General features: G+C 49.9%; 3 protein-coding genes and 1 long non-coding RNA gene across 6 annotated transcripts in view; 1 reads left to right on the top strand and 3 right to left on the bottom strand.

Annotated features, from left to right (window-relative positions):
• LOC144588812 (uncharacterized) overlaps nucleotides 1-26,410 on the bottom strand; it is an 856,730-nt gene that overhangs the window by 461,972 nt on the left and 368,348 nt on the right. The window lies entirely within an intron of this gene.
• Nucleotides 1-26,410, bottom strand: part of LOC144588813 (uncharacterized) — a 398,202-nt gene that overhangs the window by 251,606 nt on the left and 120,186 nt on the right. The window lies entirely within an intron of this gene.
• Nucleotides 1-26,410, bottom strand: part of NOL4L (nucleolar protein 4 like) — a 144,623-nt gene that overhangs the window by 44,776 nt on the left and 73,437 nt on the right. Inside the window, exon 1 of one of the 3 annotated variants that reach the window (XM_072996608.2) lies at nucleotides 13,580-13,786. The exons of 1 other annotated variant lie outside the window; for it this stretch is intronic. The gene's annotated coding sequence lies outside the window, so the exon portion shown is untranslated. Of the gene's footprint in view, nucleotides 1-12,752; nucleotides 12,896-13,579; nucleotides 13,787-26,410 lie in introns of those variants that run through there. One more of the 3 variants, XM_072996609.2, reaches the window with a different exon arrangement.
• Nucleotides 15,313-22,813, top strand: LOC144588814 (uncharacterized). The gene is made up of 2 exons (XR_013544525.1): nucleotides 15,313-21,025; nucleotides 22,522-22,813. It is a non-coding gene; the product is annotated as an uncharacterized LOC144588814 (long non-coding RNA).

Genomic DNA, 26,410 nt, shown 5'->3' with positions numbered 1-26,410 from the left:
CACCGGCTCTTAAAAAGTGGCCGGTATATCTTTTGGAATCTACCAACCAACTTGATTCTGATTAAAGCACCGGTTCCCAACCTTGGGGTTCCCAGATGGTCTTGGACTGCGACTCCCAGAAATCCTGGCCAGCACAGCTGGGGGTGAAAAGGCTTCTGGGAGTTGAAGTTCAATAAAACCTGGGGGATTCCCAAGGTGGGGAATCACTGTTATAAAGAAAGGGATCGTTTCGGGGGGAAATGCGACAGGCATGCCAAACCATTAGCTCCATGGCTTAATGTTGTACCTCCACGGGCACACACATATACCTAACAGAGATACAACTGCTGCCTCCCAGCTGTTTCTCCCCTAAGCCGATTCTGTTTGAGTTACATTGGCTACCAGTTGCTGTCCGGGCCCAATTCAAGGTGCTTGTTTTGGCATATAAAGCCCTAAACGGCTTGGGCCCTGGATACCTGAGGGACCGCCTCCTTCCATATGAACCTACCTGGTAGTTAAGATCTAGCCAGGGGGCCCTTTTGAAAGAGCCGTCCCTTAAGGAAGAAAGAGGGATGGCTTGTAGATAAAGGGCCTTTTCGGCAGCTGCCCCCAGACTATGGAACGCCCTCCCGACTGAGATTCGTCAACGCTGATGACATTTCGGTGCCAGGTCAACACCTTCCTGTTCCAAAAGGCTTTTAATTGAAATAATATTAACTGTGGGTCTGATGGCAATTTTTAGAACATACAGTACATTTTAATTGCATTTTAATTATTTTGCCCTTTTATTTTGCCTGTTTATTGTATTTCAAATGCTGTAAGCCGCCCAGAGACCTTCGGGTAGTGTGGGCGGCATATAAGTTAAATAAATAAATAAATAAATAAATAAACAAACAAACAAACAAATAATGAGGAAATCACTAGCTGACCCCTCCTCCCCCAAAACTCAAAGAAGAAATATAATGGAGGAGTGGGGCTGGTTCAGAAACCATTCAGTCCCCCCTGTCATGCCTGTCATTCAGAAAAGGGGTTAGGGTCTGTTCTCCATCATCCCAGAGTGTAGGACACACAAGAATGGGCTCAATTGACAGGAAGCCAGATTTCGGTAGAGTATCAAGAAAAACTTCCTAACGGTTCGAGCAGTACGACGAGGGAACCCATGACCTCAAGGGGGGGGGGCGGTTGAGGGCTCGAACGCTGGAGGCCTTCAAGAGAAAATTGAGACCACCCCCTGGCAGATCTCTTTGGGTCTCGATTCCTGCACTGAGCAAGGGGGTTGGACTCCATGGCCTTAGAGACCCCTCCCAGCTTCGTGATTCTAGGATTCCCTCTTTGCTATGTTTGGTAAGAATTCAGCACAGCACGTCATCCAACACCGAGATCATGCCTCCTTAATGTGTTAAGTGCTAGAAACACTTCACGCAGTCAAAGCTGTCAAACAGAACGGGGAAAACGACACCTCGAAAATGTGACCCTTTTGCACCACAAATGTCCAGAAAGTCCGGTGCAAAAGTGTTCAAGGAACACCTACGAGCCGGAGAATTCTGAGATTTGTGATACTGAATAAAAATCGCTTTTCTCAGCGCTGCCAGTTTAACCTCAGGCACCGTGCACCCTGCACACACACACACACATACCCATGCTTTCTGGAGAATTCCCCCAACCACCGAGGTAAGGAGAAGAGCGGTACAACACAGCACTCCGCGACTCGTGCGGCAGCATTTCAGGAGAACGGGCCAGGGTGCAACGCGCTCTGCTCCCACACACCCCTCGGGATGATCCCTCGTTCTTTCACCCTGATGGCCACCCAAAGACCTACATCCACTGGGAGACACCACCGGGCAACTGGCTCTAGAACCGAGACCTTGGAGAGCGCCCTGCCCCAAACTCTTCTCAACGGGGGGGGGGGGGGGGGAGAAGAAGAAGAAAAGCTGGAGCTTCAAAGTCATCGTCATTTTGGCCTTCAAAGCACGGAGGGTGGGATCCAGGCCGGAGCTCTTGCCATTGAGCGGTTTCATTTATTTCAAATATTTTTACCCCGTCTTTCTCTTTAAAAGGAGTAAAAGGTGGCTTACAGCTTTTTTTACACCTTAGTTTTATTTTTCTATTCTATTTAATTTTTTTCCCAGCCTCCTGTCCTACAGCGTTGTAAAAATTTTTTTGCCCTATTGGATTTCTTACACTGTGAGTATTTTTAATGTGCTTGGGGTTTTCTTTGTTAAACCTGCCCGGAATGGTGCCTTTGCACTAATAGCATGGTGTGTGTGTGTGTGTGTGTGTGTGTGTGTGTGTGTGTGTGTGTGTGTGTGTGTGTGTGTGTGAATACATAATTAAAAGAACATTTATAAGCTAAAAACAAGAAATATACAAATACTAAAAAATGATCATACTAAAAACAATAAATAAAATCAAAAGCAAAAACATGTTTCAAAGCAACAGAGCACAACAATTCAATTTGAAAAAACCCTCTTAGACGATGGACTCATTAAGGAAAAGCCTGCCTGAATAGAAAGGTCTCTTTGCCTGCTTGCAGAAGGGCAGCAAAGACGGGGCCATGCTGGCCTCCAGTGGGAGGGAGTTCCAAAGTCTGGGAGCAGCCGCAGAGAAGGCCCTCTCCCGGGTCCCCCCCCCGACACACTTTTGAGGGTGGTGGGAACTGGTGGGAAGCAGCCTGCAAAAGGGGGGGGTAGGTTCTCACTGCCATCTTCATTTTAAAGCTTTCTTAGTTCTGATGAGGGAAGAGCATCTAGCCAAGTGCTTAATATACACTGTATACACTGCTCAGAATTTGGAAAAATTTACCCTAACCCTGCAAATTCCAGAAGGGCCAAGCACAGCATTTCCTTTGCGCCTGCTCCTGCTGGAGTCCTCACAAGAACCCTGTGAGGCTGGCCAGCTGTTACCCCCACATGAGACATGGAAAGGAGCTGAGAAATCAATCAGCTTACCAACCGACCGGGTTACAACAGCCAAGGTAAAATTTCGACCGGGGGCCTCTCAATGCCCCCATCATCGTTTGCATGACATGGCCGTCCCCTTTGAAAACAAACGAAGAGCGGAGCCCCCACAGGCCTCTCCGTCCTCCCAGGCATCCAACACACAACCCACCCACACGGGTCCAGCTGCCTCCGCCCGCATTTGGCCGGGCAGGTGGGAGAGGCTGCCTTGAACCTCAGGCAAAGCCAGTGCTCATCACAGAATTCCCGTTCCCTGTGTAAGCGCACATGCTTTCCGACAGCTGTAACTCCAAACCAGCCAAGCAAAACGCGCAAAAGGATGTCATGGGCACTTATTCCCCTCGTGCAGCATCTCCAACCCCGCAACACACCTGGAGAGCTAGACATGCAACTCCAGCCCACCCGAACTGCGGAGCTCCGAGCAGAGAGAAGCAAAGCCTTAAAGCAGGAAGTGCGGGGTGCAACGCCCGCTCGGAGGGGCGCATCCTTGGCTAAACCTGCCCCGTATCTGGCTTTAGCCAAGCCACTGACGACCACGCCCGAGGGACAAAGGCATTCCCAAACTCGCAGAAATTGCTGCCTAGGAGGCAAGAGGCGCGCAAGCGGAGAAGCCAGTGACCAAACTCGGTTCTCTGTAAGCTTCTTTGTTAGTCTCCAGAAGCCGCCTGTCACGGCCCGCTCCGCGCTGGCAAACACCCTCGCCTGGGAGGGGGGGGGGGCAAGTCTTCTTATAACCAGCAAGAGCCCATGCTAGGAGGATGGGACCCTTTCTGTGCCGGCCACAGATTCGTGGCTGGGACCCCTTTCTGCCACAAGGATTCCCGGGATAAGAGAGCAGAGACTCGCAGGTCTCATCACCAAGCGGCGCCTTCCAGCAATTTTGCCCAAGGGTAGAGCTGGGCAAGAAGCAACCCCCTGTTCGAGGAGAGCCATGCGGACCCCCCCCCCCTCCTTCGGGACCCGCCGTTCCTCTCGTGTTGTTTACGCGGGGTGGCTTATCCTAAAGTCACAACTGCCACTACCCACGGGGAGGGATGAAGAGGGGATCTCCCGCTGCAAGGCAGGCACAAGGGGAGCCGGCACACCCCGGGGACGGAAGGCGGAGCGGCTGCAAGACTTCTATGCCTTTTCCGTCCTCCCACTCGGTCAAGGACAGCTGCATCTTCCATATAATCGGAATAGCACACAACTGGCTTTAGCCTTACGCTGAAGATTACAGAAAATATTTGATTAGGCCCTCTTCAGTCTCGAGAGACTACGGTCACGTGCTCTGTATGGAGGACTTGGAACAGCATCTCGAGAGGCTGAGAAGGCCAATTCGAGAGTGACACAATCCCGTCCACACTGAAGACAAATACAATCTGTACCCCGTCCAGCTCCCCGATTTTGCTGGTTTCGGGGCTGCCTCTTTGCCTCGGCCTGCTGGACAAGGGTCTCTTCAAATTGGGAGAGGCCATGATGCACCGCCTGCCTCCAGGCTGAACGCTCAGATGTCAAGGTTTCCCATCTGTTGAGGTCCATTCCTAAGGCCTTCAGATCCTGCTTGCAGATCTCCTTGGATCACAGCTGTGAACTCCCTCTGGGGCCATTCCCCTGCACTAATTCTCCATAAAGGAGATCTTTTGGAACCCGATCATCAGCCATTCTCACAACGTGTCCAAGTCAACACAGAAGTCGCTGTTTCAGTAATGTATACATGCTGAAAATTCCAGCTTGATATAGCACTATTCTATTTAGAACTTTGTCCTGCCAGGTGATACCAAAAATGCATATATATATGCATTTGGTCATCCACAGCAGCTTCTTTACCCCAAAGGATAGCCGTAGCCTGGAGCAGGACCAACCTCCTCTTGATAGCTCACCATCTTCCTTAGCATCACATTAAAAAAGAACCTATCTTGCAATCACAAAATTTCTCCTAATGTTTCATTACATCTAAACTTTTTCTTTTAAACAAGACTTGTAAATCACAGCACAAAGTTTGTTGGCCGGCGCTTTGGTTTCCAAACCTCCTACATAAACATGTCTACCCGGGACTTATGTAGCTGTACCTAAACGATTGGAAAGAAATAAAAAGCCAGCCTTCTCTTCCAGCTCCCAAGAAGGTTCATTTCCTGCTTTTTAGGAGACATGGGCAACCAAGCCAGCCTGCAAACTCGCTGGAAACCTTTGGCCGTTCCTCCTATCCTCTGCGGATTGCCACCCTTGCCCACGATTTAAACCTTCCGGGGGGGGGGGGGGGCTCCTTTGCAGGAGCGCCTTGGAAGTAATTTTGACAACACAGGGGGAGAAGGCAAAGGAGGAAGAGACGCATTCCCCCACCCGGGGACTCAAACCCATTCTCTCTCTCTCTCTCTCTCCGCCTGCCCCAGCTACCAAGCCACGGGCGGTTCAAGCCACTTCCTCTCCGCCTGAGAACCAGGCAGCCCTTTTCCTTTCTTCCCGGAGGAGTTCTGGAGAAGGGTTCTCACTGCTAATTTCTTCTTTCCTGTAAACAAACTGCAAAACAAGGAGGCTCTCCTTAGCAGGGAAGAGTGCAAATCCATTACTGCTGCGGCTTCTGTCCGGGCTGGCCTCCTCACCCCCCACACCAGGGCCAGGGAGCGACAGCAGCAGCAGCAGCGGCGGCCCTGATCAGCCGGGGACACTCCTGCCTGCCCCCCTCTCGGCTTAGCCTTCCTCCACACTCAACAATCTCCCCCCCCTCCGCCAAGTCCAACACCCTCCCTCTTTCAGCTTGCAAGAGATCTCCTCGCTCCCCCCACCCGCCCCACCGCCGGAAGACCCCACCGACTAACGTGGAATGGACTGGATGAACGGGATCACAAGCGATCTCCTCGCCTCCGTTTCTGAAAGCAGAACCCAAACCGTGCCCAGGCACATTTCCAAGGCAACGCCTAAAGGAACGGAACAGACACGCAGATCTCCTTTCCTGCGAAGGCGTCCTTTGCACCTGCCAGCACCTCTCACCTGCCTGCCAGCTCCGCCCGGTCCCACCTGAAGGCAGGAAGGCACCTGTCCTGGCCGTGTATTTCCGAGCCACACAGGCCAAGCCTTCCAAATTCCCTGGGAGCAAACGAAAGTCACTGGAATGCTATCTTTTTCATTGACACCGACACCAGAGAGGGACGGGTTTTTTTTTTGCAGCCACAGAGAATTTCCATGCCTATATTCTCCAGCCTCATACAGACACACACCCCTGGCCCACACCCGCCCACACACACAGGTCAACCTTTATGGTATAATTTTGCAGACCAGAGAGGTCCTGGTGTAACCCTTTCCCAGGAAACATGGGACGCGGAGTGCTACCAAGGACGTGGCCCTTTCATGGTCAGTCAGCATCGGTCTCCTCAAGGCCGGCCTTCCGAGCGCACCCACGGGCTGTCCATCGGCATTCCTCACCCACTCGCAAAACGTGTCTCGTAACCACCTATCTACACCCACCCTTCCGTGTATCCTGCAGACAGAGGTGCCTGGCTCCCTTTCAAAGCACATCACCCCCCTCATTACTTGTTCTGACATGAGCCCAAAAGAGGAGTCCTTCGGAAAGATAAGGAGAGGAGAGCATGAGTGCCCCTCACCCCACCCGTGGGACACGTCCCTGGTTCGGATTAGCTCAAAAGACGCAGCTGTTACTTCTCACCATTGGTTCTGTTTTTTCAGATTGCAGGATGGGCCTCACCCTGGCCTTGGCTTTTGAGAGCACATCCTTTGGCCGTGCAACGGAAGGACCTGAGCCACACCGGCCTGCTCCCCTCCCACCGTGTGATGTCTGGGGGTGCTTTGATTGCTCCCAGAGGTCGAACAAATAGGGCAGACAATTTGGGGTGGAACGAACCAGGCTGCCTCCTGAGACCTGTCTCTCCGGCTCCCCTTCCCGGAGAAGTGAGACGTCCAATCTCTCCTCCCCGTTCCTCCTGAACCTGGTTCTGAAGCCATCTCTCTTTAGAACGGGGAGACCCTCTTAGAGGGGCCCACCCCGATGGGCCCCTTGGGCCAGCCTGCTTCCCTCGCCCTTCGCCTGCTGCGCTTCGTTCTTTCCAGGTGGAAAGGGGGGGGGGAAAGCCGGTCGTTCTTTGTGAGCAAGGAAGGAGCAAGGCTAAACCTGATCTCCACACACACACACATACACACACAACCCGCAGTAATCCAGAGTCCTTTAATCCAGCTAGCCTACATAGTTCTTCACCTGCCTGGGTTTACTCTTCTGATCCTGCCAGTGTACCAGACTGCTACGTACCAGCCTTGCTGTGTACAGGTAAATGGTTTAAAAAAAAAAAAAGCAGTATTTTTTTTCTGCCTGCACATGACCCAGGAATTTTCCTAACTACCATCAAAGAGCTGAGTACGGTTAAGCAATATTACAGGACGGAGAGCTGTGACCGAGTTAGAGCTACACACTATGTACGCGATACCCACTGCGTCAACGTCAGACATGTCAGGTTTTCTTTCTTCCATGGGGAGAAGCGGTGCAACTCTTCCCTTCTTTCACCGTGGTCTCCTCTGCACACATACACACAAGGCACATAAAATAAAAATTTAAAAATCACGCACCATCTTGATTCCATCTGTGGATGGTCACCAAGTTCATGGCAGAGACGGATGTGAACCAGGCATAAAGGTGGCTCTCTCGGGGGTAGAAATGTCTACAAAATGTATTAGCTGCCTTTCCTAGAAATGGCACAAGGCAACAACAGTATTTCCTTTTATTTTCTTAAAAAGTGAAAACTAGGTCATGGACACTCCTTTGCACCCCTGGGGTCTTGAGCAGGGCAGGCCTGAGTCGTACAAAGGGATCAAGAGAAACCTGGGGGAGACGTCTCATGCAAGCCAAAGTGCCTCATTCGCAGAACTGGAAAGACATTTTAAATGGGTTTGTGCGCCCTGCATCTGACCACGGTCTCACCCCACTTGATTAAGACAAAGCACCCCTCCACGACCACGGGTTGCAACCGACTACAAAGCTCTCCAGCCAGCTCATTCTGCAAAGGGAATCACTTTTAATATTTAGAAACTAAAACAAACAGCACTGGGTCTCTCTCAAAGCCCCATAAGCTGCAGGAGAGTGGACAGGGGGGGGCACCTGTGGACCTCCGAAGAGGTGCTGTTCCCTTGTGCTGCTCCCGCTAGCTGAGCGGGCTAAGGGCGATGGGGACTGGAGTCCTCCACTCAGCTATCCTGGCCCTAGAAATGTTAAGCCTCGTGGACGGGCAGCTCCCAAAATTCTGCAGGAAAGGTGGACGATCCTGAGATAACTGTAATCCAAAAAGCATCACCTTGCAAAGATCAAATCATATCCCGTAAGGAAGGGCCAGCATGATCACGGACGGATTCTTGGTGCCTGGGCCCCAGGACTGCACAAAAGGGCAAAGGATGCTTCTCGGCTGTATAAATTACTCGCAGCGAAGCCCTTCTGACAGGCCGGCTAATAGGCCCCCAGCTCTTCTCAGCAGGCTTTCCCTCCATCATTATCCACTACTGCATGAAACCGTACCCCTCTTGGGTGTAACTGGAGAGAAGCTGCTCGGGAACTCTCTAGCAGCGCAGGCATTAAAATATAAGAAATGGAGCTGGAAGCATTACTTGATTAATCAATTACAATACATTAGCTGCAGATGTATTTTAATCAGAGCTGTCATCCCTCAAAGAATGTGCAGTGCTGATAGCCTTGATGATAGGGTGGGTGGGTGGGAGACAGGGTGGGTGGGGGCAGGTGGTCTTGCCAGAATCGACACACACCTCTGGATTTAAAAGGGAGCTTCCAAGAATTTTTATAGCAAAACATGCCGTGAACCGGAAGAGTTTTATGGAAGAGATCCATTCACTTCAATGCTGCTTTACTTTCAAATAAACACTCTTGCCGGCTAATCCGGTCGGTGCATGTCTATCGAGAAAGCAGTCCTATTAAGTAAATCCCATATTTTAGTCATTAGTGGTAAAATGTTGTTTTTGGACTTCAAAGTGCACTTTTATCAAGCTCTTAGCGGACTTTGGCTAGCAGTTAGTTTAAATACGCATCAAATAAATAAATAAATACTGACTTGAATAAGGCTTATTCCCGGATAAGTACAAATAATTTAGTCTTACAGTCACCCATCCAGGTAAAAGTGGTATTAGGAGAAATACTTTGGGGGGGGGGGGGAGACACCGGCTGTCTGTCTGGAGATAAACAGCCACATACGCACACGTTTACACAAACGACCCTCTTCTGCGAAACAGAAAGTTACAAATCTAATACACAAACATTGCCAAACATCTTTCACACCTCCGGGATCGTCTATCGCCCTCAATTCCCATCCCTTGCAGGATCTAAAAGAAACATTTATTTAAACACCAGAGCGTAATCCATATGTCACTGCTCCAGGCAAAAAAAAAGGGAACCTGTTCTATAAAGAAAGCTTTCCAAATTTCTGCCTCCAGGCCCATTTAAGAAGGACCCGGTGGGAGGAAAAAGGAAGGCTCTCCCAGGCCGGAAGGAGTGGGGGGGGGGGGACTGCTTTCACCAGGCTTTTAAAGCAACCCTTCCTGAAGCCAGCCGGCTTTGCTCCACCTTCTGAAGGAGAAAACCATCAGCCTCATTCCAAAGTCCATTAAAGCCGAGAAAGATGGATTCGTTTATTTAAATGGCTAAGCCTTCCAGACCTCTCAGGCTCAGGACAGACACACACATACACACCCCTCTCAAAACTTCTCTCTCTGTTGCTCCCTTTTGAACTATCCAGCAAAGTTAGACACCTTTTAAAACTGCAATCTGCAATCCCTAACCACACCATTCACCTGCCCCGAGAAGCCAGCTCAAAAGCCGCGTCCAATGCTTCAAATACTGTACACGAAAAGTTTGCCGGCCGGTTTGGGAATCTCCCCAGGGAAAGAGACCTCCCAAAGAGCAGAGATGCCTCCGGACAGGCCACGGGCCCGGCCTCGTTCGCTCACGGAAAAGAGCAGGCGCGCGTCGTCTGGAGACCTAAGACGGGTGCGACACCCTTCAGTTTGGACCTGGACGGACCCAGTCCGCGAATCCTACCGTTTCAAAGGGGCTGCCCTAGAATGAAGCAGCGGCTTTATGACCAAAGACCGGCGATGCAATTCTACCCAAGTCAAGTTCTCGGGACAGCCGTTAATTCTTGCACCACGACTAAAACGACTAAAAGATTACGACCTAAACGAACTTTCTACGTTTTCTCACATTTGCTACATAAAGGATAACAAAGGGGGGGGGAGCAAAATGACACAGGGTCAAACTCAAAGAAGCGCTTGACCCGACAGCCCAAATCCTGTTGCTCAGCACAGGAAATTGCACTAGAGTAGCCGCCACCACCACCCCCGAATTGACGGGGATGAGGTGGGTCAACTCCTCTGTAAATTCCACCAATCCGAATGGGCCTCCTCTAACTGCGACTTATATGTGCTAAAGGAAGTCATGCCTTCACTGAATCCATGGAACTTAGGAAGGAGTTAACTCAAAAATTCCCCACTGATTCAGCGGGACTACTCTAGTGCCATTTACTGCCTAAGCAACAGGATCTGGGCCAGTCTGATGGCATCTATTTACAGGTGAAATCTCCTAAAGAATGTTTTTTTCTTGGGGGTGGTGGAAGGCACCTTCTCCCCATGTTTTGGGGAGGGGTCACTTTCCTCTCTGCCTTTTTCCCCAGGGTGTCTGTGTGTGTGGGACCCCCCTGTTTATGTGCAGAAGACCCCACTGACCGACAGGGCCTTGGGGGGGCCCTCCCCTTTGGCCCAGCCTGCCCCCCCCACGGCCACACCCCACAGCATCTCTCTCTACCCAAGATGGAAGGAAGTGTGGCTGCCACCGCCACCTCCCGGGGAGGCCAGGCTCCATTGTTCACCCGCCCAGCCCAGCCGAGGGGGGGGTAGGTGGGTGGGGAGGAAAAAGCAGGAAGTCAAACATGTGGCTGGAGAAAAAAAAAAGGGGGGGTTGTCACAGCAGAAAAGGGCAGATGAAGATTTCATTGGGGGGGGGAGAGAGAGAGGGAAAAGTCCCCCTAGGGACATTAGAGCGAAGCATCTCACGCTTGTTTCTGGGAAACTTTTCTTCCTAGTCGTATTCCCCCCCCCTGCCCGCTGCCACCCCCTCCGGTCCATCTCAGCCCCCTCTCCCCCCAGTTTTCTGCTTCCCCCCCCTTGCCCAGCACTTCCGTTCCCCACCAAACCTAGTCTTCTCCCACCCCCCCACCCCGCCCCCACCCTCCCCAGCTCAGGCTGACAAATCTTCCTGGAGGGGGGGGGTTGGCAGGAGGAGGAGGAGGAGGTGGTGGTGGTGCCCGGGAGGGAGGGTTGCGAGAGCCCGAAGCAGGGATTGACCCACAAAGCCCAGCTTTACCTCCAGGGAGAAATCTATTTCCAGCCCAATCCTCTCTCTCCCCCCCCCCACCCTCCACCCTCCCACCCCCCCCACCCCCCCCCCCTCCCACCCCCCCCACCCCCAAAGAGGAGATCTGGAGAAGCAGCAGCAAAGGCGGTCACGGTAGAGAAGCGCCCCCCCCACTACCAAGTGAGTGAGTGAGTGACACACGCACACACACACACATATATACACGTATCTACACAATTATCCTCCTCTCCAGGTATAAAGGAAAGGAAAAGAGGGGAGGGGAGGGAACGGGGGGGGTGGGAGAAGGGGGAAGGAATCGATGGAGGCGCGCAGGAGCATCTCAACCGCCGAGAGGGAGGGAGGGAGGGGTCTGGAGGTCTCTCTTCCCCCCCCCCCCCACGCATTGATCCCCCACCCCACCCCTTCCCTCCCTCCCTCTCTGCCCCCCCCCCTTTCCTTCTTCTTTCCTGGGCTTTTGTGCTCTTCCGGGGAAGGAAGGACGCGCTAACCTTAACCTTTCTCCAGACACCGGGCTCATTAGGGACGCTAATGAGAGGCCGTCAAGTGGGGGGGGGCGGGGGGGAGGAGGTAGGAGCGTGCGATTTGGGGGGGGCGGGAAGGAGGGGGGAGGGGGGAGAGGAGGAGAGACAAGGCGAGGGCAGCGGGCCGGCAGCCGAGAGAGAGAGAGAAGCAAGCAAGGAAAGAAGGAAGGAAGGAAAAGAAGGGAGGGAAAGGGGGGGGTCCCCCGGTGGGGGTCGCCTGCCTGCCCCCTCGCCCCCCCCCGTCCAGCCAGCCGCTCAGCCCCGAAGGCACGAGGGGGCTTTCCACAACCGGCGGCCGGATTCGGCCCCTCCGACGACGGGACCCCCCCCCACTCCCACTCCCACCGCCGCACCGGGCGAGCCAAGGGGGGGGGGCTGGCCGGCATCGGACCCGGATCCCCCCCCCTCCCAAAGGGTCCGAGGAACCCTCAAGGGTCAGGCGGGGAGGGGGGGCATCGCAACACACCTCTCCTTCCTCCCCCCAGTATACACACAACCACGCACGCACGCTCCCCCTCCCCGCCGTGTCCCCACCAAGACTCGCCCCCCCCGCCCGCCCACCTACCCACGGGCTCCCCTTGCGCGGATCCACACGTTCCCAGGCGGGGCCGCTCTTCCCCCCCCCCGCCCCAGCACAGGGGGGGCTCCTCCTCCTCCTCGGACAGGCGGACGCCCAGCGAGGTCCCCCCTCCCCATATTTCTGTTCCCCCCCCCCGCTCTGTGTGTGTGTGTGTGTCTCTCTCGCCCCCCCCCACTACGCCTGCCAGTCCCAGTCCTCGCAACTTGCCCGGACGGACCCCGGCAGCCCTTCCCGGGGGGGGGGAGTGGGGGTCGCTCCGGGGGCGTTACGCCGAGCAGCAGCAGCAGCGCCGCCCCCTCCCCTCCTTTCCCGCCCCCTCCCCTCCTCTTCCTCCTCCCCCCTCCCCCCTCCCTCCTTACCCACGCAGCCGAGGCGAGCTGTCAACAATCGCCGGACACGCGCGGCTCCTCCACGCGTCCGGGCCGGCATTCACACGCCCCCCCTCCGGCCTCCTTCGCCCCCCGACGGGCGGCGCGCCCCCTTCCCCTTTCGGCCGCTTGCCGTTGAGCCCTCCCCTTCTTTCCTCCCCCCCCCGCACCCGCACCCGCCCCCGCCGGCGGGGCCCCCCCCACGTGCATTCCGAGCGCACCGTTGGCCAACTCCGCAGGGGGGGGGAAGGAAAAAGAAACACAGCCCGCTTTCCCCCCCCCCATCCGGGAGCGCGTTCTTCCTCCCGCCGGCCGACCCCCCCTCCCCGTTCCCCGCGAGGCTCCGGGGGGGGGGAGAAACACCCCGGCCCGGGCGAGCAAACAAAAGCCCTCCGTGCGCGCTCGGTCCGCCCCCCCCGCCAGAGGAGGACGCGCCCCCCCCCTCGCCCGGCGCTCCCCCGAAGTTCAGCCGGGGGGGGGAAGGTGTTGCCCCCCCCCGCATAGGAGTGGACAGCGCTCCGGCGGCCGGAAAGGGGGCATCGCCGTGGGGGGGGTTGCATCGCCGCCCGAAGGGAGCAGCGGCAGCAGCAGCAGGCGCCTCCCCCGCGCGAGCCCCCCCCCCCCAAGTTGCGCTCCGGGCCTTCCTCCTCCTCCTCCTCCTCCTCCTCCTCCTCCTCCTCTTCCTCCTCGGGCTCCCGGAGCTTCCCCTTTGCGGGGCTCGAGGGCTCCGTCTGTCCGCCCCGATCCCCGGTCCCCCCCCCTCCTTTCCCTTCCCACCCCCCCTCCGCCAGCCCCCCCTGCTTCCCTGCCCGGCCTACCTGCTGGGGCGGGTGCGGAGGGTCCCCCCCCCGGCGCCCCCCCCCCCGCACCCTCCGCGGCCGGCAGAGAGAAGGGGCCGCGCCGCTCCCGACCAGGAGGAGGAAGAGGAAGAGGCGGCTGACAGCCAGCTGATGATGATGATGATGATGCCGCCCGAGCCGGAGCGAGCGCCCCGCCGGCAGGGAGAGCCGAGCCGAGCCGGGAGGGGAAGGGAAGGGAGGAGGGGAGGGGAGGGGAGAGCGCGGCGGCGGCGGCGGCGGCGGAGGAGGGAGGGGGGGCTGGCACTGCGGAGCGCGTCACTCCCAGCTCCGGGAGGGGAGGGGAGGGGAGGGGAAGAGGGAGGGGAAGGGAAAGGAGGGGAGGGGAGCGGGGCCGGGCCAGCGCCAGGCTGAGCCTCCCACCGGCAACCCGGGAGGGAGGGAGGGGAGGGGAGAGGCGCACCAGCGAGCGAGCGCACCGACCAAGCTCCCCCCCCCGGGGGTGTGGGCCAGTGGGAGGGGGGGAGCCGGGAGGGAGACGCTGTTTTGTGCCGCCGGGGGTGGGGGGTGGGTGGGGAGGAAGGAGGGGAGGGGAGGGGAGGGGAGAGGAGCCCGTCTATAAAGGCAGGTAGGAAGCGCGGGGGAGGGGGGGGGAAGAGATGCGCCCGGGGAAGCTGCAGCCCGGCGGCGGCGCTCCCAGCCCTTCTCCCTGCCAGCCAGGCGGGCATCCGTCGGGTCGGGCAAGGCGCGTCACGACCTCCCCCCCCCCCGCGCTTCCTACCTGCCTTTATAGACGGGGGGGGGAAGGAGGAGTCTCCACCCGGACTGGCCTCGGAAGCCACCCCGATTTATTGGGACGGGGCGGGGGGGGGAGAGAGTTCACTTCTGCCTCCGCCGGTTCTTGCAAGAAACTTGACATCGCAGCGATTGCACACAACCCACGCGCACGCATACACGCACACCCGGGATGGAGCCGCTCAGCCCCACTCCCCCCCCCGCCTCCGCAGCTGTCACCGAGGGCGGCCTCCCCACCCCATCATGCCTTCCTCCCGCCCCCCACCCCGACCCCCGACCCCACCTGGGCTCCCCTCGTCCAAGATGCTGAAAAGGGGGGGCCCACCGACCCGCCCCATCCAATTAGCAGATTGCACGTTTGCGCTCGAAGCTCTTCCAAGGCATCCCGTACCTGCACAGAGGGAGGAGGGGAAACAGCAAGAGGGCACTCCCTTCCCGCCCCCCCCCAAAAGCCTGTTGGGGGCAAAAGGGAACCAGGCCGCAGCACCTGATGATTCAAGACGGGAAAGTTCTCAGAAAACGTGTGAAGCGCTCCGAAGCAAAGGGTCCCTAAGTTGGGGTCCCACCGGTAGCTTGCTGGTTCCCGTAAGGCGGCTAGGCTCTATGAGGTCAAAGAAAAAAAGGGGGGGCTCCCTTACTATTTGGGGCCTGTGTTGTTGTTGTTGTTGTTGTTGTTGTTGTTGTTGTTGTTGTTGTTGTTGTTGTTGTTGTTGTTGTTGTTGTTATTATTATTATTATTAAAAAGCACCAGGCGCTGTCAATCAAGATGATTAAAAACATTGACATCATACAACAGATACATGTTTTTTTATTAATATCATCATAAACATCACCACCCTCTAACTGATATTATAAGCTGCCTTGCTTATTTGAAAACCACAGAAAAGCAAAATATAAATTGAAACAACCAATAATGTTGGACGCAAAGGAAGTCAATCTTTTCCCTTTTTTATTTTTAAGGGCCCTGGTGTTAATTCATTCATGCCCCCATAGAACAATTAAACTTAGATGAGGAAATCTGAATCTTTGTTTTAGGTTTTCAGAATGAACGAAATTTCCCCGCAGGCAGCTACCCTGTGGCAGAGGGCTACGGTTTCAGGATCCGGGCCCAGCCGTTTTTTATTTAGGCAGGTCTCTGGTGACGGATATCTAGCAACGGGTGTTTATTCCTGCTTTTTGTTGTCACTTGAACGGTGTCAGTTTTGCAATGTATTGTGTTTCTAAAACGGTGCCTGTTTTTTTAAAAAAATCATATTGGAGGCTACCTTTTTTAAAGGGGGAGGGCAAAATATAAATAAATCCAATCCATCCATCCACCCAGGAACAGAGGACTTAACAGCAGCAGCTGAATGGGAGAGGAGACTGCAGTCCTGAGTATGGGAAGAGAATAGAGGCCCTGGGGCGGCGGTCGGGGTGTGTGTGTGTGGGGGGGGTGCTCGTATGTGGATCTTCCTGGTCTTCTCAGCTGAGCCCTTTTTGAGATGGGAGAAGCCGGGGTTTGAACACTGGGATTTTCCCATGTGCGCAAAGCCTGCTGCTCCTTTGGCTTGTTCCCATCAACCGCCCTCCCCTCCAAACGAGATCCGCCAGCTGTCTCACTGTTTACCTTCCCTTTTTGCTTCCTCATTCTAACCGGCCCAGCCACTCCTCTCGATTCAGTGCCTAGCTGGGGACGGGGGGGGGGGGGGGGACGGGGACGACACACCAACTTTTGTCCTCTGTTTGAGGTCACCTTTTCAAGCACATACCCTACGGGAGGACTGCAAAAAAATGGAAAAGATGAACAGCTGCCTTACCAGATCCAAGATATATATACAGTACATCTTTTTTATATGCACTTACACATTTTATATGTAGAGAGAGAGAGAGAATGCATCTTTTAACTTTCCCAAACTCTCCTCTAGTCTAGCTTAACTGCTTCCAGAAGGCCACAGATGGGACTTGAAGGCAACAATCCGCCACAAGGCATACTGTACGTGAACAGAAGTAATTCAAGTTCCATTCAACTACCGTAACTGATCCGTCTAAGGCTTTAAAAAATGACAACTGCTCTCTAGATCGAGGCTGATCCGCTCAACTTCTGATACTGTCTTTCCAGGTGAAGATTTATTTCCAATTCTCCCGTCTAGACTCGCCACCTAATCAGATTCATTGGCAAATTATGAACATTGAGATTTAATCCAGGCAGGGGGACAATAGATACGTAATCCCTCTCCTACAGCAAAGTGTGTGCACTCCTGCGGTTCATGGAATGCACAAAAGATGGTCAACTTCCTCTTGTTGCTTTCTGTGTAGTCAAATATGGACTTTTAAAGGGAGGTACTGTATATATTTAAAGCAGGAAGTCTGAAAGGCCAGGGTGGGCGGAGCTGACAGAAGACAAAAGAGGACGGGAACTGGTCAAAAGTGTGGGGCTGCCCCCCCCCCTGGTGGCTGCAGCCATAGGGCCAGCCGGCTGCAAAGGACGTGGGACTTTTACATAGGTAGAACGAGCAAGGTTCTAAAAGAAACGTTAGGACACAAGAGTAAGCATTCTAGCCTTGGCAGAGACGCTTCGCCTCTTTCTTTCCAACGCTCCTTCCTTCGCAACATGCCAATCTCAGGTCAGGGCTGATGGCTCTTAATGCAGTGGAGAGATGCCTCCTTCCCCAGACTGCTCCGCAGCATTAACCTTGATAAAGACTTTCACTAGGAAGGCTTCCCACCCAGCACTGCAATTTTAAATACTGTACGGCTAAAACAGCATACCATATGAAAAAAAAATCATCATTTTTTTACTCCCTGAAATAATGGCTGTTTTCCATGAATGATGGCTTCCTGTAAACAGACAGCTTTAAGCGGAGATGGGAAAAGCACTTTGAATGTTGTAGCTCCGAGCATCCGTGGATTAGGATCCTCTTGAAAGGTATCACGCCTGCCTTCCTCAGGGTTAACATTTCCAATTCCTAGATGCCAAACAGCCAGAAGTCCAATGCAGGTACATTTGAATTCCAAGAAATTTCTCCAAATGGAGGGGGTTCGCTAGAAAGGCATGGGGGGGATCAGAATCTGGAAAGTGACCTTTCCCTTCTGGAAAGATGGCAGTGAAGTCAAATCATTGTGTTAAACTAGAATGACCTACCTCACTTAGGTATGCTTGTTTGGTTTTTGTTGTTTTAATTATATGTTTGCTGTTCATTGTGAGTGGTGTTTCCATATTGGAAACCCCATGGACAGAAACAAAAGGCTAAAAGAGATGACGCTGGAAGATGAAACCCTCAGGCCGGAAGGCGTTCAACATGCTACGGAGGAAGAGCGGAGGACAAATAGAAGTAGCTCCAGAGTTAATGAAGTGGTTGGGCCAAAGCCGAAAGGACGCTCAGCTGCAGACATGCATGGAAGTGAAAGGAAAGTCTGATACTGCAAAGAAAAATTGTTAAGGTATATTTTTCATTGCCTGAAAATTGATATATATGTGTGTGTGTGTGCACAGAACAAGACAGATGACATCACTTCCTCTAGACCTGGCTGATGCAACTGCACTGCAATACTTGATGAACACACCTGAGTAGATGAGATCACCACTTTATGATTGGACAGACTAGGCTGGACTTATGTATAAAAGTAGTCAGAGAACACTGTTCACTCTCTCCTCTATTACTCAATTTCTGCGTGTCACTCTGTCGGTTTGAACACTGTATGCTGATGCTGTTGATGATACAAAGCTGTATGTATGTCCTGTAAATACTGTAAATTATTTGTAAATACACCACCGAGAAAAAGCAGCATTGTGGTCGTTTATCTGCGCCGTACTCTGCTGTACTCTGCAAAGAAGAGATAAAGACGCACCCGAACCACACACGTTCCCGGGTACAGAGGTTATGGGCCCAGCACGCTCCCGCTGCGCAAGATAAAAGGTGGTGAGTAAACGTTGTGCAACGTGGGAAGAATAAATAAATGAAAAAGGAGGAGGAGAGCAGTGACAGCGAGACAGAAGCTAGTTCGTCTGTGGGGAAGGTACAGAGAACAGAAAGGCTTCAGAGAGACAGGACAATGGCAACATACAGCTCAGGAGTTGGTGCTCTGGCTATAAACAGGCTAAATGAGCAGAACTATAAAACGTGGGCAGTAAAATCCGAGATGCTGCTAAGAAAAGAGTCATTATGGCGCTACATTATTAACCCCCCAGCGCAGCCCGATGATGAGGAATTGGAGCAGAGTGAGAAAGCTCTAGCAACTTTAGTGTTGTCCCTTGAAGATACCATTTTAGTTCATATACAGGGACTAACAACAGCCCGGGAAGTCTGGAATAGACTAAAAGGGATTTATCAGCGAGAAACAACTGGAACAAAAATAGCACTTACCAGAAAATTGTTCCAGTGCAGAATGCAGCCGGGGCAGAGTGCATCGGAGCACTTAAAAAATATGAAAGACATGTTCAATCAGCTTCAACTCATGAACGTTGTATTTCCCCAAGAGCAGCAGGTTTATATACTTCTTAGCTCGTTAAATGACTCTTATTCTATGCTGATAACAAGCTTGGAATCGTTAACAGATGCTCAGCTAACTTTGGAATATGTTTCGAGTAGAATTTTGCAGGAGGAACAGCATTTACAGGAAAGAAAAATGAATAAACGCCAAAGCCACGTGGAGGCTGGACGGGATGGATATCCGGAAGCCAGCAGACGTGCCGCGGAAGAACAAAAGGGGCGAGTCCTGATGACAAAAGCTTGCTTCTTGTGCGGTTCCACCAATCATCTCCGGAAAGACTGTGATGCAACAAGAAGTCCTCCAAACCATAGAGGTACAACAGGAAGTCCTCCAAATCATAGAGATGTGACCGGAAGTCCTCCGGACCATAGAGTCTACAGAAAAAAGGGCTCCAGGAGATTTCAAAGAAGAGACAACGTGGGACAAATCTCTTCAGTAACGAATGACACAAGAAGCAGCAACAAAACAGAAATGATTAGATGGCTGTTAGATTCTGGAGCTGCAGAAAATTTGTCTAATTCTTTAGAAATGTTTTCTTTTATAGGTAAATCTGATCTACGGCATGTGACGATAGCGAACGGCCAGCAGGTGGCGGTCAAAGGCAAAGGAACTGTGTACGTCTCTGCATTGAAAACTGAGATAAGGGAAGTCTATTACACTCCAGGTTTAGAATTTAACATTATTTCTATTGCGTCTTTGGTAGATCAGAAGTTTGCTGTAAGTTTTGAAAAACAGGAGTGTGTGATAAAGAAAGAGGGCACTTTAATTGCAAAAGTGAGGCAAGAAAATAAATTGTATTTCTTACAGAGCCAGGCACATGAAGGTGCAAACACATTGCAAGTGAACAGACCACAACATGATAATTGCATACACTTGTTGCATAGGAGGTTGGGTCATGCAAATTTTAGAACAATACAAAAGATGGAGCACTTAGCCAGGGATGTAAGTTTGAAGAAATGTCATAATTACCTGGACTGTGCAGTTTGCAAAGCAAGTAAAACATGTATAGCTCCAAAAGGAAAGAAAACTGATAGAATTACTACTAGACCTTTTGAATTAGTGCATACTGATTTAATGGGACCATTCCCACCATCGCTAGGGGGAGCGAGATTTTGTATGGTAATTACTGATGATTTTTCGAGATTTTCTTTTTGTTATACGTTAAAGTCTAAGACAGAAGTTTTTGACACATTCAGAAAATGGTTGGTTGCAACAGAGAGAAAATTTGGCCTCAAGGTAGCTCAGCTACAAACAGACAGGGGCACAGAGTTTACAAACCACAGGTTTCAGAGGTGGTTGGAGAGTCTAGGCATTAGACACAGGTTGACAAGCCCTTATAGTCCCTTTCAAAATGGGGTTGCAGAAAGAAGGAACAGAGTTTTGCAGGAGATGAAAGACTCAATGCTTGCAGATGCTAAACTGCCACATGGGCTTTGGAGTGAAGCAATACTCACAAGTAATTTTATTGTTAACAGAATCTATTCTTCTGCCATAGATGAAACGCCATACTTTCTATTATACGGTAAGAAGCCATGTATGAAGTACTTACGCGTGTTTGGGTGCACGGCTTTTGTGCACATACCAAGACAGCTACGAAGAAAAGGTAAAAGTAAAACGAGAAAATTAATTTTTGTGGGTTATGAACCAAACAGCAAAGCTTACAGGTTTTTTGATGGCAACAGGGGCGTGATCATATCAAGGTCTGCTAGTTTCAATGAGGGTGAGAACTGGGACCAGGTACATGCCAATTCACAATTATACATTCCTCTGCACTCAAGAAGAAACCAAATTAGAAAGGCAGGAACACAGATGCGAGATGAGGAACCCTATGATGAAGATGCCACAGATAACGAGGCAGATGTCGATGAAGAAGAAGAAGCTACTGCAGAAGAAGAAGGGCCTGCTACAGATGATGAAGGAAAAGAAGATGAAGAACATGAAGCTCACACAAGTAGGCAGTCAGAGAATCAGACACATAGTCCCAGAAGGTCTCAGAGGGCTAACAAAGGGGTTCCACCACAAAGATATGGTTTGGGTGGCGTTACAGTATGTAATGTGTATGTTGAGCCTAAAAATTATAAAGATGTCTTAAAGCTACCTGATTTAGAAAAGAAGAAATGGATGGAGGCCATGGATGAGGAAATGAAGTCCATGAAGAAACACAATGTATTCTCTGAGACCAAACTGCCAGCAAAAAACAAGGTAATAGGATGTAAGTGGGTGTTTAAAAGGAAGTTACAAAATGATGGAAATTTCAGATATAAAGCAAGGTTAGTGGCACAAGGTTTCACACAGAAAAGATTTGAACATTATGACCAGGTATTTTCGCCAGCAGTTAGGTCTGAAACACTAAGAGCTGCACTCACATTTGCTGCCGCCAAAAATTATGTGATTCACCATTACGATATTACTACTGCTTACTTGAATGCAGATTTAAAAGAAGAATTGTACATGGCGAAAGCACCAGGTTTCCAAGGTGACAAACCAGAATTAGTATACAGATTAAATAAATCCATTTATGGCCTCAAACAATCCGCCAGAAACTGGAATGACTGTTTACATCATGTATTGGTAAATTTAGGTTACAAAAACAGTCTGGCGGATCCTTGCATGTACACCAAGAAAGTAGGTAATGAGTTGAATGTACTGCTTGCTTATGTAGATGACCTATGTTTCATAACCAAAGACCACAGTCAAGTAGAGCTATTTGAAAGACAATTAAAAAAGAAATTTGAATTTAAAAGTCTGGGCCCCATACAAAATTACCTAGGCGTACAAATAAAGAAAACAGAAAAGGGGTTTGAGTTAAGCCAAGAACTAAAAATAAAACAAATGCTAGAAAAGTATAACATGGAAGAGTGCAAATGTGTAAATACCCCTATGGTAGTAGATTTTCAGAAAGAAGATGAAATAAGCAAAGAATTTGAGGACCAAGAGTTATACCACTCTGCAATTGGCAGTTTAATGTACTTGGCCAATTGGACGCGTCCTGACATTGCAGCGTCAGTAAACATCCTTAGTAGATATGTAGCAAATCCAAAAGAAAAACACTGGCAAGGTGTGAAAAGAATATTTAGATATTTAAAGGGAACGTGTAATTACCACTTAATATTGAAGGCATCAAAGAGTTTAAAGTTGTCAGCCTATGTAGATAGCGATTGGGCGAACGATGAAACTGACAGGAAATCAATGACTGGGTTTGTCGTCAGACTTGGAAACAGCATAATTGGTTGGAAGTCAAGGAAACAAGGGTCCGTGGCTACCTCAACTTCAGAGGCAGAATTTGCAGCTTTGTCTGAATTATGTTCAGAATTGATGTGGTATAAACAGTTAATAAAAGATCTGCAATGCAAAACTGATGACACGATAAAGGTAATGGAGGATAATACAACATGCATACACATGGCTAATTCTGATAGAATAAAGAGCAGAAGTAAGCATGTTGATATAAAATATCATAATGTGAGGGAAGCTATTAGAGAAAAGTTAATTGAGTTACAGTATTGTAGCACTGAAGAGAATGTGGCAGACATTTTAACAAAACCATTATGTGCTCAGAAACATGAAATGTGCATAGATGCAATGGGAATGTGTAATGTTTAATAAGTAACGGATTCATGCAATTCAAAATAGGGGGAGTGTTAAGGTATATTTTTCATTGCCTGAAAATTGATATATATGTGTGTGTGTGTGCACAGAACAAGACAGATGACATCACTTCCTCTAGACCTGGCTGATGCAACTGCACTGCAATACTTGATGAACACACCTGAGTAGATGAGATCACCACTTTATGATTGGACAGACTAGGCTGGACTTATGTATAAAAGTAGTCAGAGAACACTGTTCACTCTCTCCTCTATTACTCAATTTCTGCGTGTCACTCTGTCGGTTTGAACACTGTATGCTGATGCTGTTGATGATACAAAGCTGTATGTATGTCCTGTAAATACTGTAAATTATTTGTAAATACACCACCGAGAAAAAGCAGCATTGTGGTCGTTTATCTGCGCCGTACTCTGCTGTACTCTGCAAAGAAGAGATAAAGACGCACCCGAACCACACACGTTCCCGGGTACAAAAATACTGCATAGGAACCTGGAATGTAAGATCTATTAACCTTGGGAAGCTGGAGGTGGTCAAACAGGAGATGGCAAGAATAAACATTGACATCCTGGGCATCAGTGAACTAAAATGGACGGGAATGGGCGAATTCAATTCAGACGATTATCATATCTACTATTGTGGGCAAGAATCCCGTAGAAGCAATGGAGTAGCCCTCATAGTCAACAAAAGAGTGGGAAAAGCTGTACTGCAATGCAATCTCAAAAATGATAGAATGATGTCAATAGAAATCCAAGGCAGACCTTTCAACATCACAGTAATCCATGTTTATGCACCAACCACCGATGCTGAAATTGACCAATTCTATGCTTACAACACCTTCTAGAACTGACATGAAAGAAAGATGTTCTTGTCATTATAGGGGACTCAAATGCTAAAGTAGGGAGTCAAGAGATAAAAAGAACAACAGGTAAGTTTGGCTTTGGAGTTCAAAATGAAGCAGGGCAAAGGCTAATAGAGTTTTGCCAAGAGAACAAGCTGGTCATCACAAACACTCTTTTCCAACAACACAAGAGGCAACTCTACACATGGACATCACCAGATAAGCAATCCAATAAATGAATGAATGAATGAATGAATGAATGAATGAATGAATGAATGAATGAATGAATGAATAAATAAATAAATAAATAAATAAATAAATAAATAAATGATGAAAATCGTAGGGACCTCAAAGAAGCAGAAGACATCAAGAAGAGGTGGCAAGAATACACAGGGGAATTATATCAGAATGATTTTGATGTCTCGGACAACCCAGATAGTGTGGTTGCTGATCTTGAGCCAGACATCCTGGAAAGTGAAGTCAAGTGGGCCTTAGAAAGCATGGCTAACAACAAGGCCAGTGGAGGTGATGGCATTACAGTTGAACTATGTAAAATCTTAAAATATGACGCTGTTAAGGTGTTACACTCAATATGTCAGCAAGTTTGGAAAACCCAACAGTGGCCAGAGGATTGGAAAAGATCAGTCTACATCCCAATCCCAAAGAAGGGAAGTGCCAAAGAACGCTCCAACTACCGCACAATTGCACTCATTTCACACGCCAGCAAGGCTATGCTCAAAATCCTCCAAGGTAGGCTTCAGCAATATGTGTACCGAGAACTCCCAGAAGTACAAGCTGGATTTTGAAGGGGCAGAGGAACTCAAGACCAAACTGCTAACATGCGCTGGATTATGGAGAAAGCCAGAGAGTTTCAGAAAAACATCTACTGCTGCTTCATTGACTATGCAAAAGCCTTTGACTGTGTGGACCACAGCAAACTATGGCAAGTTCTTAAAGAAATGGGAGTGCCTGACCACTTTATCCAGAGAGAAAGAAGAGAAGGGTTTATGGAGAGAGAGAGGAGAATAGAAGAGTTGGAGAGTGGAAAGAGATAAATTGAATAGTCAAGATAAAGAGATAGTCAGAATTATTATTATTATGATGTATTATTTCATTGTTTTTACTATACTGGAAGCAGCCTAGAGTGGTCTTTTATACCAGATGGGTGGGGTATAAATCAAATAAATAAATAAATAAATAAATAAATAAATAAATAAATAAATAAATAAATAAATAAATAAATTTTAATGAGTTGGTTAATGTGAATAAGTAAATACAACACCTGAATAAATAAATGTGCAATCAAATACAAGAAGTTTTAATGAGTGATCCTACACAATGATAAAAGAACATCTGTGATCTAAATACCAAAAGATAAAGAAGCAAGTTATATTGGCAGCACATGTCTGATGCATATATGGTGCTGTGTGGGTGAGAGATATTCACCTTGGTGGCAGCGGAAGAAAGACAAAACGTATCCAGAGAGTGAACCTTGGTTTGGGGAAAACAAACTGGGAACACTGGGTGGAATATCACAGTGGAGGAGAGCGCAAAAAATGGTCTGGAACTCAACACCAAAAAACTAAGATCACGGCCACCGGACCCATCACCTCCTGGGAAACAGAAGGGGAAGACATGGAGGCAGTGACAAATTTTACTTTCTTGGGCTCCATGATCATTGCACATGGTGACAGCAGCCACAAAATTAAAAGACGTCTGCTTCTTCGGAGGAAAGCCATGACGAACCTCGACAGCATCTTTAAAAGCAGAGATATCACCTTGCCGACAAAAGTCCGCATAGTCAAAGCTATGGTTTTCCCAGTAGTGATGTATGGAAGTGAGTGCTGGACCATAAAGAAGGCTGACCACCGATGAAATTATGCCTTTGAATTATGGTGCTGGAGGAGACTCTTGAGAGTCCCCTGGACAGCAAAGAGAACAAACCTATACATTCTGAAGGAAATCAACCCCGAGTGCTCCCTGGAAGGACAGATCCTGAAGCTGAGGCTCCAATACTTTGGCCATCTCATGAGAAGATGCCCTGGAAAAGTCGAGGGTCTACTGTATTCCTGTGAGTGAGGCAGCTTCCCTGGGAACCCAGTATCTCCTCGGCTTTATTTGAAGTTGTTGTTGTTGTTTAGTCGTTAAGTCGTGTCCGACTCTTTGCGACCCCATGGACCAGAGCACACCAGGCCCTCCCGTCTTCCACTGCCTCCCGGAGTTGGGTCAAATTCACGTTGGTCGCTTCAATGACCCTGTCCAGCCATCTCGTCCTCTGTCATCTCCTCCTCTTGCCTTCATACTTTCCCAACATCCGTGTCTTTTCCAGGGAATTCTTTCAGATATCACTGCCGCCAGTGTGCTGTTGCATCCACTGTGACTTGCAGCAACCCTTTCCGAAGTTCTTAAGGTACCCACTATTCAGAAGTGGTTCGCCAGTTCCTCCTCCCTTGGACCACTATGCAGTTTGCCCAAGGCTACCCAGGCTGGCTTTTCTCCCACTGGAGGCACAGTCCGGCATCAAAACGCTCAACTTCTGGCTCGGCAGCCAAGTAAGTGCTCCAACTGAAGGATCGTCAGAATTCCCATAATAGTCTATATCTCCTCCCCCATCTCACACAGATCTAGAGAAAGATTTATTTTACTGATAATATTGCTAATTGTAAGGATGATAAACATGCTAGCTTTCTATGCTATCCTTAGTTCTATTTATAAGGTACTAAGACAAACATTTTAAAAATATGTGTGTTGTAACAGTCACAAGCATCATTTTAAAAATAGCAAGTTTCCCTTTCTCTAGAATATTTGTAATTTTTCACCTATGCAATTTCAGATGAGGGGGCAAGGCTTTATTTTAGGTGTAAGTCTCTTTGAGCTCTGTGGGGCTCCTGAGTAGGCATGTAGAGAACGGCACTGTTAATTAATTGACTTTGGCATTTTTAATCAGGTGAGACCTCGAATAAAGAGTTTGTTTTTCCCTCTGCGGGGAGGACTAGACACTGGTTTATTGTTCCGGAATACAGCTCTTACTAAATGGTCTTATTGTCATTGACTTGTGTTATTTTGTGTGTGCCTTTCTGCACGCGGATGCGCATTGCCTTGGAGGACTTTTGGATCTAAGGTCAAGCTAGCAAATAAGA

This window comes from Pogona vitticeps, chromosome 4 (assembly GCF_051106095.1).
Source record: "Pogona vitticeps strain Pit_001003342236 chromosome 4, PviZW2.1, whole genome shotgun sequence".
Classification (NCBI taxonomy): domain Eukaryota; kingdom Metazoa; phylum Chordata; class Lepidosauria; order Squamata; family Agamidae; genus Pogona; species Pogona vitticeps.
The sequence above is the reverse complement of the archived record's forward strand: the minus strand, read 5'-3'. Positions and strand labels throughout refer to the sequence as shown.